Genomic DNA, 22,065 nt, shown 5'->3' on the forward strand with positions numbered 1-22,065 from the left:
CGTATTTATACCCGCGGTGCGGGGCGGCACGTAGACCGCATGCCAATACGGATTGCCTCGTTTCTAATACACTCGAAGTACATTGGTCTCTGAAGACAGATCCCAATTCGTCAGTCAGTTCCAACGTACGTCGAACATGACCGACTGAAAGGGAACTGCCTAATGTTACTGAAAGAAATGTCGACCCAGGACGAGCTATAGGACTGTAAAATTTTATGGGTGTTGATGGACTCAATCTACTCCAGCTGTGTTTTGATCATCATTCTGAATCAGATCTGGATATAGTCTTTGACAAAAAAGTGATTTTCTCAGCTTTTTGCTCAAAATGTTGTATAGACAAAAAGTTAATATAGACAACTTACATTAGAAGTCTTTTATATATTGAAACATTGTATTATGCAAACAGCATTGAAATAATTACATTGTATTATTCATATTATTTGTACAAACATCACAAAAAGAGCTAATTCAGATATATTCAAAATCAAATCTCAGATATATTCAAAATCATATATTTGTTATAATATTTTGAAATATTTTTCATTTAAATTATATATACATTTACAAGGGTAATTTTCATAATTTAACTCGCTCATTGGAGTACTTAATCTCTGTTATCTAACCATTTTTAAAGCTTGTAGCACTGAAATGCATGTTTGCAATAATTTGGGAGATTTGGTTTCCAGCACCAACAAAACATGATTTGCTCACTTGTGTCCACTTCCTAGACAAGACTAGCAGATGTTCAGCCTCACGGGCTTGATATGAACACCAGACAAAAGAGAGGGCCATTGAATCCTCCTCAAAACAAGTCATTAGCTAAACTTGAGCCCAAGTGCCCGTGGGAAGAAACACAACCGATGTGAGTCTTTGCTTCAGAAAGCTCACCGGCGAATGAGCTTAGAATTGTCTGAAGAGTCAGACTGATTCATATCATCAGCTCTGCTTCTAGAAGCCCATTTGCAGTGGATCACAACAAAACTATCCTTCATGACTGCCATCCGTAGATCGTGTTTTGCTGATGTAAAAATGAAACGAACCCTTTGAAGTGTGCCGTAACCCATGTACACACTGGGAATTATCTTGAGCTCAGAATTCTCTGATCTCATATTAAACATTTTGAATGTTAATAAAACTTATACAAAAGCATGCACGCTTCAAAGCAAAGGTAACCATAATTGGGCCGGGTTTATATGAGAAGTCCCTGTATGAAATTACTTCACTTTGTCGACATCAATTCTATATAAATCACAGATCAAACGCTGTGAAACTGGTTTGGATTATTTCCCAAAGCTGCCTGCAATTTGGCAATGAGTGATTTCTTGCATTCTGCCACGAAGGGATGTGTTTTCTACTACAAGTCTGCCAAGTTGAATATCAGTGAATAATAATAATAACAATAATAGAAAAATATAGAATGACAGATAGAAAGACAAAACTATAACATATCGTTTGACAGAATGACAGAAAGACAAAAAAAGAAAAATACTGTAGATCAATAGACAAACAGAACAATGAAACAATAGGCAGAATGTAAGACGATAGATAGACAGAAATGGACAGATGGATGGACAGACAGACAGACGGATGGATGGATGGATGGATGGATGGATCGATGGATGGATGGATGGATGGATGGACAGACAGACGGATGGGTGGGTGGATGGATGGATGGACGGATGATTAATGGATGGATGGATAGATGGACATACAGATGATGGATGGATGGATGGATGGATGGATGGATGGATGGATGGATGGATGGATGGATGGATGGATGGATGGATGGATGGATGGATGGATGGATGGATGGATGGATGGATGGATGGATGGATGGATGGATGGATGGACAGTGGAATAATAGGCAGATAGCGAGAAACAGACAGAAAAACAGATAGAATGATGGACAGATAAAATGACAGACAAACAGATACTGTATACTCAATCAAATAAATAAGCTTCAGAGAAGGTTGTGACAGGAAAGGCACAAGTTGATTATTTACTACAATGTGGTTTTACAATTTCTTATTCATTTCACACCTTCCATTCTTTCCTATTTCACCCCATGAATCAGATCAAAAGTTGAAGACTTTGTTAAAACGCTCCTTGGTTTGCCATGTTAACAAAAATGGGTTAGTAATCGGATGGGGATACCAAAACAAAAAATCAACAAAGGTAATAGGAGAAGATGAAAACTATTGTGAGAGCAATATTGTAAAAACAAAGCGTAGTTGACTGAAATGACTTTAGATCAAAACATGTGAATTGATTAGTTTCAATTAAAGTAGTGAAGCATGTCAATCCAGTGATATTTTAGAAAATTGCCCCTTATATAGGCTACTTTCTTTAAAAGTGTTCCTGGTGTTATTGTGAAAGATCAATTCAAAGAAAAAAAATGATTCATCAGAATGTAATAACTTGCTCCGTCTCTGAAATTACTTTGCTTTTCTTATTGCAGTAAAAAGGCAGTTAATTGCAATGTAAAATAAAATAAATACATGATATGAATGTTTCAGACAAATAGTAATTTAACTATGTTTGTTAATTGGTTTTCTTATATCATTATAAACAGCTAAATATTTATTTTTACATTTTATACAAATGTTCATATATCATTTTTATATATGTTCAAAATGTCAGAATACATCAGTATTTTAATTATAATTACCAAACCATTAAATAGTTGATTTATACCAGATTGGAGGAGTTACATTTTGCCTGAGGGATAGAAAAAAGAAATAACGAACAAAATGTTAAAAGCATTTGCATCCATGTTTTATACCAGTATGGTATATTTCTAATATTCTATTTTTAGCTACAACACTGTAGAAAAAAGTATGATCAATAAGTTATGACAACATATGTTTCAAAATAAGTTAAACAATTTTCATACAAGATTCAACACATTTTTTAAAAGTTTGTTTAATGTAGTTTAAGTTGATATTACTGAAATATCCAAGTTGATTGTACTTAAAAATGTAACCCTCATTGCATAACAAATCAGTCCCTCGAGGGTCATGTGTTCAAATGACCTGAAGCACTACATTTATACTTTTGGGGGGGGGGGGGGGGTTGTCCAGAAAGCTTATATCATTTAATTTTTATAATATTTTTTTCTATTTTTTAATGTAATTTTTTGGAGATTATATTTAATTTTATTTACCTTAAAATTACTAGGTTTTATCAATAAATATTATAATTTAAGCACATTCTTTCAAATTAAATTCAAAATAACTAAACTTTTAATGCATAACACTGTTAATTCAGCTCAGAATATCTCACATTGGGTGTCTCTGCTGACCTCTTATGGGGAAAAAAATATACATGATATTTCATGACTCTTGCCACTAGAGTGCCTTATATCTCTATATTGAGTAAATGAGTTGTTCCACTGGGTCCTAAAGTCAGTTCTTGAGTTTATCTCTTCAGTATGCATTCAGATACATATGTTTATAAAAAAATTTTTTGGTAAAGTTTAGTTTTAATTGTGAGCATTTTGTAGGTTTTTCTATGTAAACTGAAGCATTCCTTGCATTCTATTCATTCCTAAGGGGGTAAAATTGACCCGTGAGGGCCAGATTTGTTACTTTTTTAATTTCAACCACATACTCCTTGAATCCAGTACATTTTTTGTATGTATTCGTGGTTCAAGTGTGACAAAAGTCTAAGATCTTGGACCACTCCGATGAACACTCAAAAATTTCAAAAATTATTTTCAGGTCAAAATGACCTAAGGGACAGAATAGAGTTAAAGCATTTTTTACAGTGAAATAAACATTGAAAAAAAAACTTTGTAAGGTAGTTGGGAAATAAATAAATCATAGTTTTTATTATAATATAATAATATAATATAAATGTAAGATATAACAAATTAATGTTAATGCATGAGCCGATGTTCCCAAGTCTACAAATTCAAAACCTGAATTAGGATGAGTGGCTTTTTTGTTGCTGTTGCTCTAAAACCTAAAAAAGGTTTTTTGAATGCAGTTCTTTTTCTTTACAGTAGTCTTTTCATTCACATTCAGTCTTTATATCTGATTATCACTTTTTTTCCTGCCTCCCTTTAAAAGCCTGTAATGTGTTTTGCGGGTTCCTGTGACATCTTTGCTTGTTTCGCACTCAGGGAATCGATAAAGGTGTATAAAGGGTCACAGCGATGTGCACAGGAACAAATACAGACACTCAAATAGCTGACCTTTGAGAGCCATTTTGACAACAATGCAGGTCCATGCAGGAGCAGGTTTCCCTTTTGAAATAACGAGTGTTTTTAAAGATTTCCCTAACAGTCTGCGCTCAATATGGGGTGCTGGTTGACCTTTCACAACACGTTTGCCGTCCGAACCTGCAAATACACTCCTCTGTTTTGTGGAGTTGCCTGTAGACTGGCAGAACCGAACGGACCTAGAATAAACAATGTACGACGTCAGTGAGAATCAGCATGCAGCGGGAACACTGCATTCTGCTGGACAAAGTTAAGAGATCATTTATAAAATGTGTCCCTTACAGCACAAAAGAAAAGAAATACTGTGACGGTAACATTGAGATGGTGATAATACCAGAAATACCATCATGATAATATGATAATTCCAGCATCATTATGCCATTTTTATAAAGACTACTAGTATTTTTATGCAAAGAATTACCATTTTACATAACATATAACATAACATAAAATAAAAATTCATTTTGAAGCGTATGAAAGTGCAACACATATCATACAGTATTTAAAATACTATACATTACATAATTGTAAAGCGTAACTCGTAACAGATATCATATGGTAACACTGTGACATTTTCACATTAATGTTCATATTGACTCTGAATATAATAGAATATAACATAATATGATATCATTAATATAATGTAATATAAAAACATTTTATAATTATATTATATTATATTTTTAAATAAACGTACATTTATATGTACGTTATAAGTGATTATAAATCATAAAACAAGGGATATCAGATGGTATTTATATATATATATATATATATATATATATATATATATATATATATATATATATATATATATATATATATATATATATATATATATATATATATATATATATATATAGGCTACCATGATACTGAATGATTATCATATTCATTTACTATGGTATTTACAAGGTATTCCAAGGTACTTTAAATAAATTGCCATGGTACACATCTATAAACATGGTATTACCCAAGGTACGATGTCTAAAAACAATATTGCCATGGTAAAGTCCCAAAAACTATGGTATAAACATGGTACATTGCCCAAACATGGTATTACCAGGGTGTAATTTTGTAATTTTATTCCGTGAGATGGTCCAAAAACATACTACCATGATACATGCCCAGAAATGGTATGAACATGGTACATTGCCCAGAACCATGGTTTTACAATTGTATATGCCCCCAAAACTATGGTATTGGCATAGTACCATAGTACCATGTCCACAAAACTACAAATTAGTGTGTGCATGCGTGTTTCCAAAAACTGGAGGAAACTATATGTGTATATGAGTGTATATGAAAGTGAAGAAACATTACGGTAAAACAATCTATGTGTGTGTGAAGATCAAACAGAATGCCTGCAGACACAATCAACAGCACCTGACACTCCTCATCCTGACAGACCCTGAGCGTGTCATACTGCACTGTTAGTAAAAATCCATTATGGCCTTGTATAAGAAAGCCGCAGGGATTCTCCAATAACACCTGTTCTTCATCCTCTCTCTCTCTCTCTCTTTTCCTGGCTTCTTTCTCTTACTCTCTTCAGATTAAAGCAGTACATTTGCTCTCTGTATATGTGTTGATGTGGTACAGCCCTCACTGAAGTCATTGAGCATCTCAACAGGGTGGATCTGAGAAGGTAATAAAAAAAAAACTGTTCAGATTGACCTTTGAAAAGTTAGAACATATCTTACACAAGTTTACTTCATGGAATAGCTGAATACTTAAAATGAAAATGTACTCACTCTGATGCTGTTCGAAACTTGTAAGACTTTTTTTAATGAGATATTTCTAACCATTTTTATGCTGCTCTTTTATATAATGAACTTAAACAGTGACAGCAATGACAGTGGTCTCATTCTGTTTTGATTTCATTTTCAATATGGATTCTGATTGGATTTCTTTCACCTTTTGTTCATTTAGTTACTTTGTTAACTTTGTATATTTAAGCCCTTAGTTTCCTCTGTTCATTGTTTAGTCTTGTTTATGTTGGAAGTGGTTTTGTTCGATGTGTTTGATTCTTGTATCTCCTGCGTAAAGTAAAGACTTTGTTATTGAATTTCCTGTGCTGTGCGATTATAACTGTCACTATCAAATAGTAACAGAAGACTGAACCCAGAAAAGATTATTAAGGCGATTAAATATGGACTTATCTCCAGTTGCTATATCCAGAGCAAGAAAGGCTAAACCTCGAGGACCACACAAGGAAATTTGCCTTGCAAATGTTCCAGACTAATCACACGAGCCTATGCCAGAGCCCACCTTAGATATGGAGCCCGAGCCTGTCAGCGCCAGAAGGAATGACTGAGTCCACCATTACCCCTAAGTCCGACGAGAGGTATGACCAGGTACGTGAGTCTCTGAAGATCCCAGCCAGCCTCCCTCTTCCACCTCCTCTGCCTATAACAGCCAGTTCCTTGGCCCCACTCTCGTTGTTTCCCTTCAGTCCCTTGGTTCCTCCTCGGTTGACTCCACTCTGCTGCTTGGATTTGCCTCAGGTCTTCTGTTCTCCAGCTCTGGCTTGTCAAGAGGATCCCCTGGCTCCATATCCAGCCACCGACTCAGCTCATCAAGCTCCACTGGACTCCCTCGACCCACCAGCTTCGCATTGGTCAGATGTCGCTCTGCCTGTGCCTCGAACTTCCATGACTTCTGCTGTGCTTTGTCCTTCCACCCCTCCGGCTCCGTTGTGCTCTGCCTTCCTTCCGGCTTAGCCTTGGTCCTCAGTCCCACCGGCTCTGCCAGATCCATCTGTGTCGCTTGGGCTCATCGGCTCCGCCTGGGTCTCCACTAACATCGGCTCCATCTCAGTCAGCCTACCAGCCAATTTTCCACCATGGCTCCTCCCTTCTTCGACTCTGCCTTAGGCTGTCGTCCTGTGTCCCCACCTGGCTCCTACTGCCCTTGTCTCCTCCCTGGCTCCTCCCACCGCCATCGTCACCCTAGTCTCTCCTCCTGTCATCTCCTCCTGTCTCCTACCCACCACCAGCCCCTCATTCTCCTCCCCAGCCTCCTCCCTCCCTCCTCTGTTGGACTCGTTTTGTCTCAAGGATGCACCTTCCGGGAGGGAGAGCTTCTATAACGGTCTCGTTCTGGTTTTGTTTTCAGTCTGTTCCCTGTTCTGCTTCGCTAGTTAGTTTCTTTGGTTTCTGATCGGATTACATTAACCTGTTGTTCATTTAGTTACCTTGTTAACTCTGTGCATTTAAGAGTATAGTCTCCTCTGTTCATTTTTTCATCTTGTTTATGTTGGAAGTGGTTTTGTTCTATGTGTTTGATTCTTTTTCTCCTGCATATTTTCAAAATAAAGACTTTGTTATTGTATTTCATGTGCTGTGCAATTATTACAGCCACCAGCAACAAATAAAAAAAACACGAAAGTGGTCCATATTTGTGAGCTAAATTAGATTTTTTTCTGAAGTCAGGCAATAGCTAATTGCATTGCTGTCTGAGAGAAACTGGGAGATTTTAAAGTGATTTTTCTTTGTAAACATTCACTGGACTTTGCATGACAATGATCTACGCATGGAAATGTGCTTGTTTAAATATGTAAAAACAATTGGAATGTTAACAGGCTGTTGACTGTGTGACAGGGTCATTAGCATGTCTGAAATAAAAAGTCTGCAGTTCACAAGTGTCAGATTGATAATTAATTCTCAGCCATCACTTTGTATTCAAGGATTTCTAATTTTACATTTGTGAATAATTATCTGTACATGTTAATGTCGGTTTATTTGTGTTTCTGCACTCATGTTTACAGAGTTTCAACAATGGTTTTGAGTATAATGAATGCACCCACACAATATTTAGCATGCCTTTAAAATAAATTACTATAAATAAATGCATTTTTGCAATAAAACCTTTTAATTATTCCCTTGTAAAGTTTATTTGTATGATTATTTGGGAAATACCCCATTTATAGTGTTCATTCAAAAAAGTGAAATTATCAGCATTATCCTGCTGAAAAAGGCCACAGCCACAAGGGAATACTGTTCCCATGAAAGGGTGTACATGGTCTGCAACAGTGCTTAGGTAGGTGGTACGTGTCCAAGTAACATCCACATGGATGGCAGGACACAAGGTTTCCCAGCAGAATATTGCCTAAAGCATCACACTGCCACTGCCTTCTTCCCTTAGTGCATCCTGGTGCCATGTGTTCCCCAGGTAAGCGACGCACACGCCATCCACGTGATGTAAAAGAAAACGTGATTTATCAGACCAGGTCACCTTCTTCCTTTGCGCCGTGGTCCAGTTCTGATGTGCCCACTGTTGCTGCTTTCGGCAGTGGACAACGGTCAGCATGGGCACCCTGACTGGTCTGCGGCTATGCAGCCCCATACGCAACAAACTGCGAGACACTGTGTATTCTGACACTTCTTGAGCAATTTGAGTTACAGTAGCTCGTCTGATCGGACCACATGGGCCAGCCTTCGCTCAAATCCTTACACTTGCCCATTTTTCCTGTTTCTAACACATCAACTTTAAGGACAAAATGTTCACTTGCTGCTTAATATATCTCACCCACTAACATGTGCTGTGATGAAGAGATAATCAGTGTTATTCACTTCACCTATGATTCACGTCATAATGTTATGCCTAATTGGTGTATATATCTGTGATTATGTGTGTGTGTGTGTGTGTGTGTGTGTGGGCATCCATCCATCCATCCATCCATCCATCCATCCATCATCTTCCGCTTATCCGGGGCCGGGTCGCGGGGGCAACAGTCTAAGCAGAGACGCCCAGACTTCCCTCTCCCTAGCCACTTCCTCTAGCTCTTCCGGGGGAACCCCGAGGCGTTCCCAGGCCAGCCGGGAGACATAGTCCCTCCAGCGTGTCCTAGGTCTTCCCCGGGGCCTCCTCCCGGTGGGACGTGCCTGGAACACCTCCCTGGGAAGGCGCCCAGGAGGCATCCGAAATAGATGCCCGAGCCACCTCAGCTGGTCCCTCTCGATGTGGAGGAGCAGCGGCTCTACTCCGAGTTCCTCCCGAGTGACTGAGCTCCTCACCCTATCTCTAAGGGAGCGCCCAGCCACCCTGCGGAGAAAGCTCATTTCGGCCGCCTGTATCCGGGATCTTGTCCTTTCGGTCATGACCCACAGCTCATGACCATAGGTGAGGGTAGGAACGTAGATTGACCGGTAAATCGAGAGCTTTGCCTTGCAGCTCAGCTCCTTCTTCACCACGACAGACCGGTACATCGACCGCATTACTGCAGAAGCTGCACCGATCCGTCTGTCAATCTCCCGTTCCATCCTTCCCTCACTCGTGAACAAGACCCCAAGATACCTGAACTCCTCCACTTGAGGCAGGAACTCTCCACCCACCTGAAGCGGGCAAGCCACCCTTTTCCGACTGAGAACCATGGCCTCGGATTTGGAGGTGCTGATTCTCATCCCAGCCGCTTCACACTCGGCCGCAAACCGTCCCAGTGCATGCTGAAGGTCCTGGTTAGAGGAAGCCAACACGACAACATCATCTGCAAAAAGCAGTGACGAAATTGTGTGGTTCCCAAACCGGACACTCTCCGGCCCTTGGCTGCGCCTAGAAATTCTGTCCATAAAAATTATGAACAGAACCGGTGACAAAGGGCAGCCCTGCCGGAGTCCAACATGCACCGGGAACAAGTCTGACTTACTGCCGGCAATGCGGACCAAGCTCCTGCTCTGGTTGTACAGGGACTGAACAGCCCTAAGCAGGGGGCCGCCGACCCCATACTCCCAGAGCACCCTCCACAGGATGCCGCGAGGGACACAGTCGAATGCCTTCTCCAAATCCACAAAACACATGTGGACTGGTTGGGCAAACTCCCATGAACCCCCCAGCACCCCGGAAAGGGTATAGAGCTGGTCCAGTGTTCCACGACCGGGACGAAAACCACACTGTTCCTCCTGAATCAGAGGTTCCACTATCGGCCGAATTCTCCTCTCCAGTACCCTGGCATAGACTTTCCCGGGGAGGCTGAGAAGTGTGATCCCCCTATAGTTGGAACACACTCTCCGGTCCCCCTTCTTGAAAAGAGGGACCACCACCCCGGTCTGCCAGTCCAGAGGTACTGTTCCCGACCGCCACGCGATGCTGCAGAGGCGTGTCAGCCAAGACAGCCCCACAACATCCAGAGACTTGAGGTACTCAGGGCGGATCTCATCCAACCCCGGTGCCTTGCCACCGAGGAGCTTTTTAACCACCTCGATGACTTCAGCCCGGGTGATGGACGAGTCCACCTCTGAGTCCCCAGCCACTGCTTCCTCAACGGAAGACATGTCGGTGGGATTGAGGAGATCCTCGAAGTATTCCTTCCACCGCCCGACGATATCCCCAGTTGAGGTCAACAGGTGCCCATCTCCACTGTAAACAGTGTTGGTAGGGCACTGCTTCCCCCTCCTGAGGCGTCGAACGGTTTGCCAGAATCTCTTCGAGGCCGACCGATAGTCTTTCTCCATGGCCTCACCAAACTCCTCCCAGGCCCGAGTTTTTGCCTCCACGACTACCCGGGCTGCAGTCCGCTTGGCCTGCCGGTACCGGTCAGCTGCCTCCGGAGTCCCACAAGCCATCCAGGCCCGATAGGACTCCTTCTTCAGCTTGACGGCATCCCTTACTTCCGGTGTCCACCACCGGGTTCGGGGATTGCCGCCTCGACAGGCACCGGAGACCTTACGGCCACAGCTCCGAGCGGCCGCAGCGACAATGGAGGTGGAGAACATGGTCCACTCGGACTCAATATCTCCAGACTCCCTCGGGATCCGGTCGAAGTTCTGCCGGAGGTGGGAGTTGAAGATCTCTCTGACAGGGGGCTCGGCCAAACGTTCCCAACAGACCCTCACAGTACGTTTGGGTCTGCCGGGTCTGTCCAGCTTCCTCCGCCGCCATCGGATCCAACTCACCACCAGGTGGTGATCAGTTGACAGCTCCGCCCCTCTCTTCACCCGAGTGTCCAAGACATATGGCCGAAGGTCTGATGACACGACCACAAAGTCGATCATCGACCTCCGGCCTAGGGTGTCCTGGTGCCACGTGCACTGATGGACACCCTTATGCTTGAACATGGTGTTCGTTATGGACAAACCGTGGCTAGCACAGAAATCCAATAACAGAACACCGCTCGGGTTCAGATCAGGGGGGCCGTTCCTCCCAATCACGCCCCTCCAGGTGTCACTGTCACTGCCCACGTGGGCGTTGAAGTCCCCCAGTAGAACGACGGAGTCTCCAGTCGGAGCACTTTCCAGCACCCCTCCCAGAGACTCCAAGAGGGCCGGGTACTCCGCACTGCCATTTGGGCCGTAGGCACAAACGACAGTGAGAGACCTATCCCCGACTCGAAGGCGCAGGGAAGCGACCCTCTCGTTCACCGGGGTGAACTCCAACACATGGCGGCTGAGCTGGGGGGCTATAAGCAAACCCACTCCAGCCCTCCGCCTCTCACCATGGGCAACTCCAGAGTGGTAGAGAGTCCAGCCTCTCTCGAGAAGTGTGGTTCCAGAGCCCAAGCTGTGCGTGGAGGTGAGCCCGACTATCTCTAGTCGGTACCTCTCGACCTCCCGCACAAGCTCAGGCTCCTTCCCCGCCAACGAGGTGACATTCCACGTCCCTAAAGCCAGATTCCGTGTCCAGAGATCGGGTCGTCGGGGGCCTCGCCCTCGACTGCTGCCCGATTCACAAAGCACCGGCCCCTTACGCTCCCTCCTGCAGGTGGTGAGCCCACAGGAGGGCGGCCCCACGTGACTCATTCGGGCTGAGCCCGTCCGGACCCCATGGGGGGAGGCCCGGCCACCAGGCGCTCGCATGCGAGCCCCAACCCCGGGCCTGGCTCCAGGGTGGGGCCCCGGCTGCGCCATGCCGGGCGACGTCACTGTCCTTGGTGTAATTGTGGTCATAAGGGTTTGTGAACTGTTCTTAGTCTGGCCCGTCACCAAGGACCTGTTTGCCTTGGGAGACCCTACCAGGGGCATATAGCCCCAGACAACATAGCTCCCAGGATCATTCGGGTACTCAAACCTCTCCACCACGATAAGGTGACAGTTCAAGGAGTGTGTGGGCATGTTTTTGTGAAATATCAGGACACAAATGTGTATAATGACATGGGTATGACACAGGTATTACAAAAAGAGGGTGAAATATGAGGACGTTCCCCATGTCCTCACTTTTCAAAATGCTTATAAATCATACAGAACAAGGTTTTTTTCACAGAAAGTGAACTGCACAGTCTCCTGTGAGGGCTAGGTTTAGGGGCAGGGGCAGTGTAAGGGGATAGAAAATACGGTTTGTACGGTATAAAAACCATTACGCCTATGGAATGTCCTCACATTTCACAAAAACAAACATGTGTGTGTGTGTGTGTGTGTGTGTGTGTGTGTGTGTGTGTGTGTGTGTGTGTGTGTGTGTGTGTGTGTGTGTGTGTGTGTGTGTGTGTGTGTGTGTGTGTGTGTGTGTGTGTGTGTGCGTGCGTGCGTGCGTGCGTGCGTGCGTGCGTGCGTGCGTGCGTGCGTGCGTGCGTGCGTGCGCGCGCGCGCGCGTGTGTGTGTGTGTGTGTGTGTGTATTTAAATAAGCGATAATCAATTATCAAAAAAATCACTAATAAATCATCATATTTACGTTTACATATGCATTTAGCAGACGCTTTTATCCAAAGCGACTTACAACTTGGGAGTACAGGAAGCGATTGGTCATGAAGAGTTGAGTAAGTGCAACAAGTGCCTGAAATACTGAGTCCGTGTACATTGCTCAGTGTAGCACAGGCTAGAGTAGGGAGGGAAAAAGGGAAGAAAGAGTAAAAGAAAGGTTTTTTATTTTTTATTTTATGAGGTTAAGTGCTCACGGAAGAGATTCATTTTTATTTGAATTTTTAATGTTGTCAATGATTCTGCGTTTGGATGGCGGTGGGAAGATCGTTCCACCAGCTGGGAACGTTGAATGAAAATGTTCTGGAAAGGGATTTTTTGCCTCTCTGTGATGGTACCACAAGCCGTCGCTCCTTAGCTGAGCGAAGGCTTCTGGTGGGGGTGTAGACTCGTAGAATCGAGTCAAAGTATGCAGGATCTGAGCTCGTGGTGGCACTGTAGGCAAGCGTCAGTGCCTCAGCGCCTTAAACTTGATGCGATATTTGGGGGGCCCTTGGCTTAAAATAAGTACATTATTATCAATTTAATTTAATTATGGTTTATATTAACTGGATGCAGAAAATGTACATTTAATCTTAAACATATTCAAAACTACTTACTTTATATCTTTATGCTTCAAATGTTTTGAAAACCAGGTGGATCATCATGGATAGATGGCGTTAGAGTCCATGTATTCCCCCAAAAAATGTGAGGAAAACAAAGCAAGATAAAATGTTCTTGTGAGGGAAAAAGCTGAATCTGTCAGGGTGGCAAACGTCTGCTCACTTACCAACTGACAGTTGTCTGTTTCTATCCCACTAACTTCAGGAAAGAAGATGGAGTGATATATCTGCGATATATCGCAAGCTAACCTGACCATCTGTGACACCAGAAAATGCCAGAGCCGAATTGTCTCATCACTGGAGGGGAGTGTGATGTGGTGCATCTGCAATCAAATCCCTCAATGTATCCGACACAAACAGCTTCCAGGGGAAACAACGGAGACAATCCGGATCTGCTGGGGATGAAGATTCTATTGGCCGAAACCAGTGCTGATTGCTTTAGCTGATTACTTTCCAAACATCTCGTAAAGCATATTGTAGTCTATAAACAAACAACGCAATTAATAATTAACCTTCCCCGACCGAATTCACCCACTGAGCACTGCTAAAGTGAACCGAGCTCTTGAGCAGAGGCAAAGCCATTTTCCACGCTTGTTGAAAATCAGCGTTAAATCACTTCAGAAATCAATAGGCATTCCAATTGCTCACCCACAACGCACATAAACGCCGGCGATATATTACACAGAAAAACCCATCACTGGGACTAATGAACATAAATACCGGGCGCACAAATAATGAAGTGTGGCCGTATAAATCTCGACCTCACATGAAAGACTGCCAAGAGAATAGACAAATATTGTCCATGTTGAAGAGGGCAGCGGAACAGATGTATTCAGCTGCTGAGCGATTGGTTGTTTGCGCGAAGCAGTTTGTGATTTACAGAGAAACCAAAGAGTCATTGGTCTCTCATGAACTCACTAGCGAGGTACATTTAATTAAAGCCAAACTGTCAGGGAGGGACTACATTTCTCGCAGCCTTAAATGCAAAAGCAATGAGGTGATTACTGCTTTTTGATGGCCGACGTGAAACATTCAACTACTGTGACTTGGTGAAGATCAATTGGTGTTGAGAACCAGCAGAACCTGCTCAAGAGCCTACATGAATGTCTAAATACTTATCTGAGATATATCATCACTTGCGGAAAGGAAGTGCCCTTAATTGTATTGAACAAGCACTTGTAGCGTACTTCAAATCTTAAAAGTCAAGTCAAGTTTATTTATATAGCGCTTTATACAATGCAGATTGTTTCAAACAGAATCATTGTTTAAACAGAATCAATAATGCAAACTTCATCAATTATGAGACAAATTCTGCTGTAAAGTAACTCTAAAAAGACAGTGTCATTATTATTCAGCTCAAGTCAGTTCAGTGTTGATTCAATTCGGTTTAGTATTAGTGTCAATGTTTAGAAATTGGTAAATTAATGAACCAATTCGGCTATAGCTCTACGGAAGGCAATAGTGTCATTATTCAGCTCAATTGAGTTCAAGTTTTGTTCTCTTCTCATAGTGTGATGAGTATATATATTAAAAAAGACTACTTAAGTGCTCTTAAGGAGAGTACACTTTCATGACTGTTTCTTAAAACATGTAAGTACACTTAAAAGGGCACTGTAATAATGTAAATATTAAATGTTTTACTTTGAAGTATATTGTTTTGTTGTGTATTATATTATGTTATAGTATATTATATCCATAATAAGTACTCTTTTTAAAATTATGGTAAAATTTACTTCTTTTTTCACAAGGGATATATAACAAATTTGAAGGTAAAACTAAGATGCTAACATCTAATTTGTCCATGACAAGAGGACTTGTAGAACGAGACTACAAAAACAAAGGCTGCATACAAAATCACTTACTTCCCCATTATATACACTCACCGGCCACTTTATTAGGTACACCTGTTCAACTGCTCATTAATGCAAATATCTAATCAGCCAATCACATGGCAGCAACTCAACACATTTAGGCATGTAGACATTCAAGATGATCTTCTGAAGTTCAACTGAGCATCTGAATGGGGAAGAAATGTGATTTAAGTGACTTTTAATGTGGCATGGTTGTTGGTGCCAGTATGGCTGGTCTGAGTATTTCAGAAACTGCTTATCTACTGGGAATTTCACACACAACCGTCTCTAAGGTTTACAGAGATTAGTCCAAAAATGTGAAAATATCCAGTGAGCGGCAGTTCTGTGGGTGAAAATGCCTTGTTGATGCCAATGGACAGAGGAAAATAACCAGACTGGTTCCAGCTGATAGAAAAGCAACAGTAACTCAAATAAGCACTCGTTATAAGCGAGGTCTGCAGAGGAGCATCTCTGAAAGCACAACACGTCCAACCTTGAAGCACATGAGCTAAAGCAGCAGAAGAACTTCAGAAGCCACTCCTGTCAGCTGAGAACAGGAAACTGAGGCTACAATTTGCATGGGCTCACCAAAATTTGACAATAGAAGATTGGAAAAAAGATCGGTCTCGATTTCTGCAGCATCATTCAGGTGATAGGGTCAGAATTTGGTGTAAACAACATGAAAGCATGGATCCGTCCTGCCTTGTATCAACGGCTCAGGCTGCTGGCGGTGTAATGGTGTGGGGGATATTTTATTGGCACACTTTGAGCCCCTTAGTATCAATTGAGCATTGTTTAAACGCCACAGCCTACCTGATTATTGTTGCTGACCATGTCCATCCCTTACCATCTTCTGACGGCTTCCAGCAGGATAACGCTCCATGTCACAAAAATCAAATCATCTCAAACTAGTTTCTTGAACATGACCGTGTTCACTTTACTTAAATTGCCTCCACAGTTACCAGATCTCAATCCAATCGAGCACCTTTGGGATGCGGAGGAGCGAGATATTCAAATCATGGATGTGCAGCCGACAAATCTGCAGGAACTGCGTGATGCTATCAAGTCAATCTAGACCAAAATCTCTGAGGAATGTTTCTAGCCCCTTGTTGAATCTGTGCCACAAAGAATTAAGGCAGTTCTGAAGGCAAAGTGGGATCCAACTCGGTACTAGGAATGTGTGCCTAATAGAGTGGCCATTTAGTGTATAGCAGTGGTGAGCCGTCAGGGCCAGCAAGGCCTTCTCTGCTGGCCTTATCACTATCAGAATCACGGACTTAAATTTTTATATATTTTTTCCATGAATGTGTGTTAAATTAGTCCAAATAGTCTATTTTCTCAACTTCAGCTTTTCTCTTGGTTGCGCTGCTTCCAGTAGTGTTTATTTATGTTAGAGCTTTTATCCAATCATATTTCAGCCATCATGTGATGCCAGGTCAAAGAAATCTACCTTGAGGCCTTCAGAATCAATATTGCGGGCGGCGCTTAAAATGAATGGTAATGAAACTTTGCGCTTTAACCAATCAGATAATCACTCCGATTTATTTAGCCTATCAGATTTCAAGTTGGCGACAGCAGGGCCTTCTGGCTGGCCTACAATAACGTGGTGATTTTCACATCCTTTGATTGGATGGTCAGAGAGCGTACTAGTAGCCTAGTCAGAATAACCAGCAAACCACACAAGATAAAATATCTGTATTTTTAATAGCGTTTTTTCAAACCCCAATGGCTGACAGAGGAGAAGAAATTAATGTAAAACTGCCATCACTGATTTTGAAGTCCCGCGGATCTCCTTGATTTATTTGAGAGGATGGGTAAGCTGCACACATTTGCATGTTTTGTGTACAAATAATCATAGCCTATTTTGGTGAGTAAGTTAAGCTACAATGCATTTTATTCACATTTTCTATACCCTACAGTCAACCCTGGGCTGACTAATCCGTGCCCCGTTTTTTCCGTGATGAATGTGATTAATTTTTTTCTTGTAAATTTACGATACATTTCTTTTATTATTATTATTATTTTCATTATTACAGTTTTTCTCAGTCGCTTTGGTACATTTCTCGAATCATCCTTGACATTTGCAAAACAGTAAGTCCATTTCTCAAAACAATTCGTACAAATAGCAAAACACCATGGATTACCTGCAAAAGCCAGTCTCTTGCTCAAAATCCTTAGTTCATCTCTCAAAAGTAAATATCTGTGTCAATGAACATGCCAGTGCCATCAGAATGACAAGTCCTTGTGTCATTGTGTATGAATAAGACAGTCAAATTGCTTAGTCATGTTGTCAATATAACTGTACTCTGGAGGGATGTTCTGATGTAAATATGGCTAAAATTTTGATGACAATTATTGTAAATTGTAGGTTACACCTTAGTGTATGTGGGAGTTTGAATGCAAGAGACTGGACAAGATTCACATTTATGCTTTTACTGTTTGTACTGTAATTTGTTGACAGACCATGTCATTGCGATACAGAAAGGAAAAGACAGCACTGCATAGTACGAAGAGAAAAAAAAACGTCTAATGGAAATGTATAGAAATATGCTTGACATTTTATGACAACTTGTTCAACCATTTTGCATGTAAAGACTTATGCTATGAACTAATGCCTAACCCCCGGTTTCACAGAAAATGCTTAAGCTAATCCTAGACTAAAATGCATGTTTGAGCTATTTTAACTGAAAGAATCTTGCACTGACAAATCTTAAAATATGTCAGTGGCATTGTTTTGTCTCAAGATGCACACCAGTAATGTTTTTTCTTGGGCACGTTTATAAAAGTTACTTAAATGTCCTAATTGAACTAAGGCCTAATCCTGGCTTAGTCTAAGCCCTGTCTGTGAAACCGGGCCTAAATGTTGTGGTGGGTAAGACTATTCAACAGAGACCCATTATAATACATTTTGATCAACATGACATAAGCAACTGATAATGTAGGAAACAGCAGAGAATTGTACATAATCATTTGCATGGATGTACACAAGCATTTGCAACTTGTTCAAAGAAATGAGAAACTGCTTTTTTGATGTGCACAAGTGACACAATGATGTGAAGCTTTGAGAATTTCAATTCTGATCTGAGAAATGTACCAAAGCGACTGAGAAAAACTGTAATATATTATTTACAACATTTTCATACTATTAAAATAAAGTTTTGTGGGGTTTAAATGTAAAACACTTTGTATTATCTTTGAACCTAAAATAAATTTATAAAAAAACCTAATAAATTTGTCATACTGTTGGTAAGATTTTTCAAGAACCATTTATGCTGTTGCGTTTTCTTTTGTGTAAAATTTGCACAAAAAACGCACAGTTTAGGAGAACTCGAAAGGTAGCCTACTACACAAATGCACGGAAAACCCGGAGCGAATCGATGCTTCTGTTAGATATGATGTATGTGGTGCAGCTGTGGCTGCAGTGAAAGGAGACTTGTTGAATTGAGTCATTTGGGTTTCCTGCGTTAATAATTCTTAAATGATTTCATAATTTAATAATTCATTCTCACTCCATGAGAGACGCAATGCCCAACTGCATTTCTGTATAATATTAATGGTTTCTATAGCTGTGGCGTCATGATGATTTTATTAAGAGGTGAATTAATTCAGATAGGATACCACTGAAGACCTAGGTGTGAAATGCACGGCCCGCCACTGGTGTATAGTAAATGAAAAGAACCCGAATGACCTAATACTTCTGGCGAGATGCTGAAGTGCGCATTATGCCTAATTCAGACTACACGACTTTAAATGTCAGCAGATCGCTGTGCTGTTCAGACTACATGACTTGCTGTCTGTAATCTGGAGTCTTGAAGTCGTTGTGGTGTTCATACCACGTGACACTACATAAATGATCCGCAACAGGGGGTTACACACTACACGAGCTGACAACAACTCTGCCACCCAATGACTTTATCCGGTCCCCAAAACACATTTTGTCATGAAAACACACACGAGAAGTGGAAGAAGTAGTTGTTTATTTGAAAATGGACGTCGGGAAGAAATTAGCGCTGCAAGCTGTTTGTGCGATGATCTGTTCTGAAAACCCCCAAAAAGGAATACGGGTGAAAGAATGGATCAGTACACGTGGGCAGCAGGGATTGTCTGTGCTACAGTGAGAGTAAAACGTTTATAATTAAAAAGTAGCTGCCTGCTCGTGTTGTGGTTTGGCAATGTGTACTCTCTCATTGGCTTTACCTCATCGTGACTCATTGACACCACAAAATGTCTAATCTGCTGACTAGATATTCGTCTGCCGTCGGTGAGGCATCAGCGAGCCTCTTTGATGCGTCATTGAGTAGTTCACGCACAAAGATTGGCGAGTGCTAATCACCCGCTGATTTGCCCCCAGTCACAGCCCGACCTGTCGGCATGCTCGTTGACTTGCAAATCGGGCTTACAATCCTGTAGTGTGAATTTGGCATAATAGACACTTTACTATCCCATGAGGTCACTGGAGAGGATTGTGAAGGCCAGTGAAGCAATGCAAATGACACCACTGGTAGTATGTCTGGATTACAATCATAATACACAATTTCATATTATATTGATTCAAGTTTACAAAGACAATTTTATTTTATTACAAAAAACACACATCAGAAAAAATTTAACAAAGTAATACTTGTCACATTTTAGTTCCAAGGATGACGAAGAAGGTTCAAGTAGCAACAGTGTTTATTAAAATAAAGCAAACACTGGTAGATCCAAAAGGTAATCACAAATGAAACAGTCAGTTGACCCAAACAATACCAGACAATGAAGGAAACAAACTGAGGGACTTGGGGTACGTTTACATGACAACGATGTGCTAAAAACGGTAAAGTTTTTCCTTAACAATTTTTGCGAACACCCAACAACATTGTCAAAACGACACGGATCTGCGAAAACTACTAAAAACGGCATTTGACAAATTCACGTTTTTGAAGTTTACATGGAGACGAGGATGCTATTGTTTTCAAAAACTTTACTTTGAAACCTGTTTTCAAAAAAAAAAAAATTCAGGCCGCCAAAGTGCTGTTGTCGTGTAAAGGAAAGGCAAAATCACATAATTTTAGTAAAAATAGAAAACAGTGTCGTATTAACAACCCCTTAAATACACAATGATATTGAACTAAATGCAGACAGCTGTGCTTGTTAAATGAATCACCATGAAAACGGATGGTGGCGGGAAACTAGAACAAAGGAAACAGGAAATTGAAGATAAATAAACTAAAAGTCCATGAAAATTAAACTAACTAACTAAACAGAACTGTTACAATACAGTACAGCCAATTTTCAGTTTCAATAAGGTAGCGTATGGCTCTAAGAATGTCATTTATTTGGATTTCAGTTAGAATTAATACACTCTTTTTCCACTGAATATTTTCAATCCGTTTCTGCTTTTGAAAGAAGAGCGATTTCATTAAAACCTGCCTGAGAAAATTGTGCCACTTGACGAAGGCTTGCTGATATCAGCAAAGGATTTTTCCCACTTCTTATAACCCTGCATTTCCTCCCTCAGTCTAATATGAAAATATGCTTTGAACTCTTGGTCATGCAGAAAAATATAGTGCTGAAAATTACACCACTGTCAGTATTGGAACCCTCCGTCTCTCTCACCACCAATTAGCCCTCTTCCTTCACGTATTTTGATTCGAACCAACACAAAAAAACACCAGGAAACATTAAAAGCTGCTGCATTAGATCACTGTGCCATAATCACTTAAGCTCATTTCATAGCTGGTTTCGTCCTTTGTGTTCTAATTGGAAGTGGCTGTCATGTGCAAAAGAGCGATTTGTTTAGATTTACGGCAGGAGACAACAGCCTGCGCGTCTGTGACGCCCAATAATTAGCCCAGAAGTGGCACTACTGCCTGCTATAGTCTTCCTGCTCTGTCAGCAAAAGCTTTGACACTCACGATAACGCTGTTCCCTGATAGTCATCGCACCTGAAACATGTTAATTTAGTTGAAAAGTTGCTGATTTAAAAAGGCCGATCTGATAAAGATGCGATGAAACGAGTCCTTAATTAAAAATGGTTTGTGGTATTACATACAAACATGCATTTTGTTGTATCAGACAGTATATTAATAAGTCAACACGCATGTATTTTCTCCTAATACAATTTGTGCCCTAACAAGTGAACCATTACAAACTAATAAGAGACGTAATTAAGTGCAACTCTTCAGGAAAATATATATTTTTTTAAAACAAAGCCGCTGTGTTGTAAATGAGCCAGAGAGAATTGCCCTGTACTGGAATACCTGAACATATATATGTGACACCTGGTCCATTTCACAGCAATATCTGCTGTGTTTAATTGGGCAGCAAAGCCAATTTTATGCTTGGAAGCCAAGTTGGGTCGCTCCAAATTTCTCAAGAGTAACAAAGGATAGCATAATGAAAGTGCAACAGTCTTTATGGTTTTTTAGATGATAGATAGACAACGAGGAGGATAGATAGATAGATAGATAGATAGATAGATAGATAGACAGACAGACAGACAGACAGACAGACAGACAGACAGACAGACAGACAGACAGATGAGGATGGATGAGTGGATGGCTGGACAGACAGACGGATGACGGATCGAGGAACGGATGGACAGACAGATGATAGATAGATAGATAGATAGATAGATAGATAGATAGATAGATAGATAGATAGATAGATAGATAGATAGATAGATAGATAGATAGATAGATAGATAGATAGATAGATAGATAGATAGACAGACAGACAGACAGACAGACAGACAGACAGATAGACAGATGAGGATGGATGAGTG

This window comes from Gobio gobio, assembly GCF_949357685.1.
Source record: "Gobio gobio genome assembly, chromosome: 24".
NCBI classification, from domain to species: Eukaryota; Metazoa; Chordata; class Actinopteri; order Cypriniformes; family Gobionidae; genus Gobio; species Gobio gobio.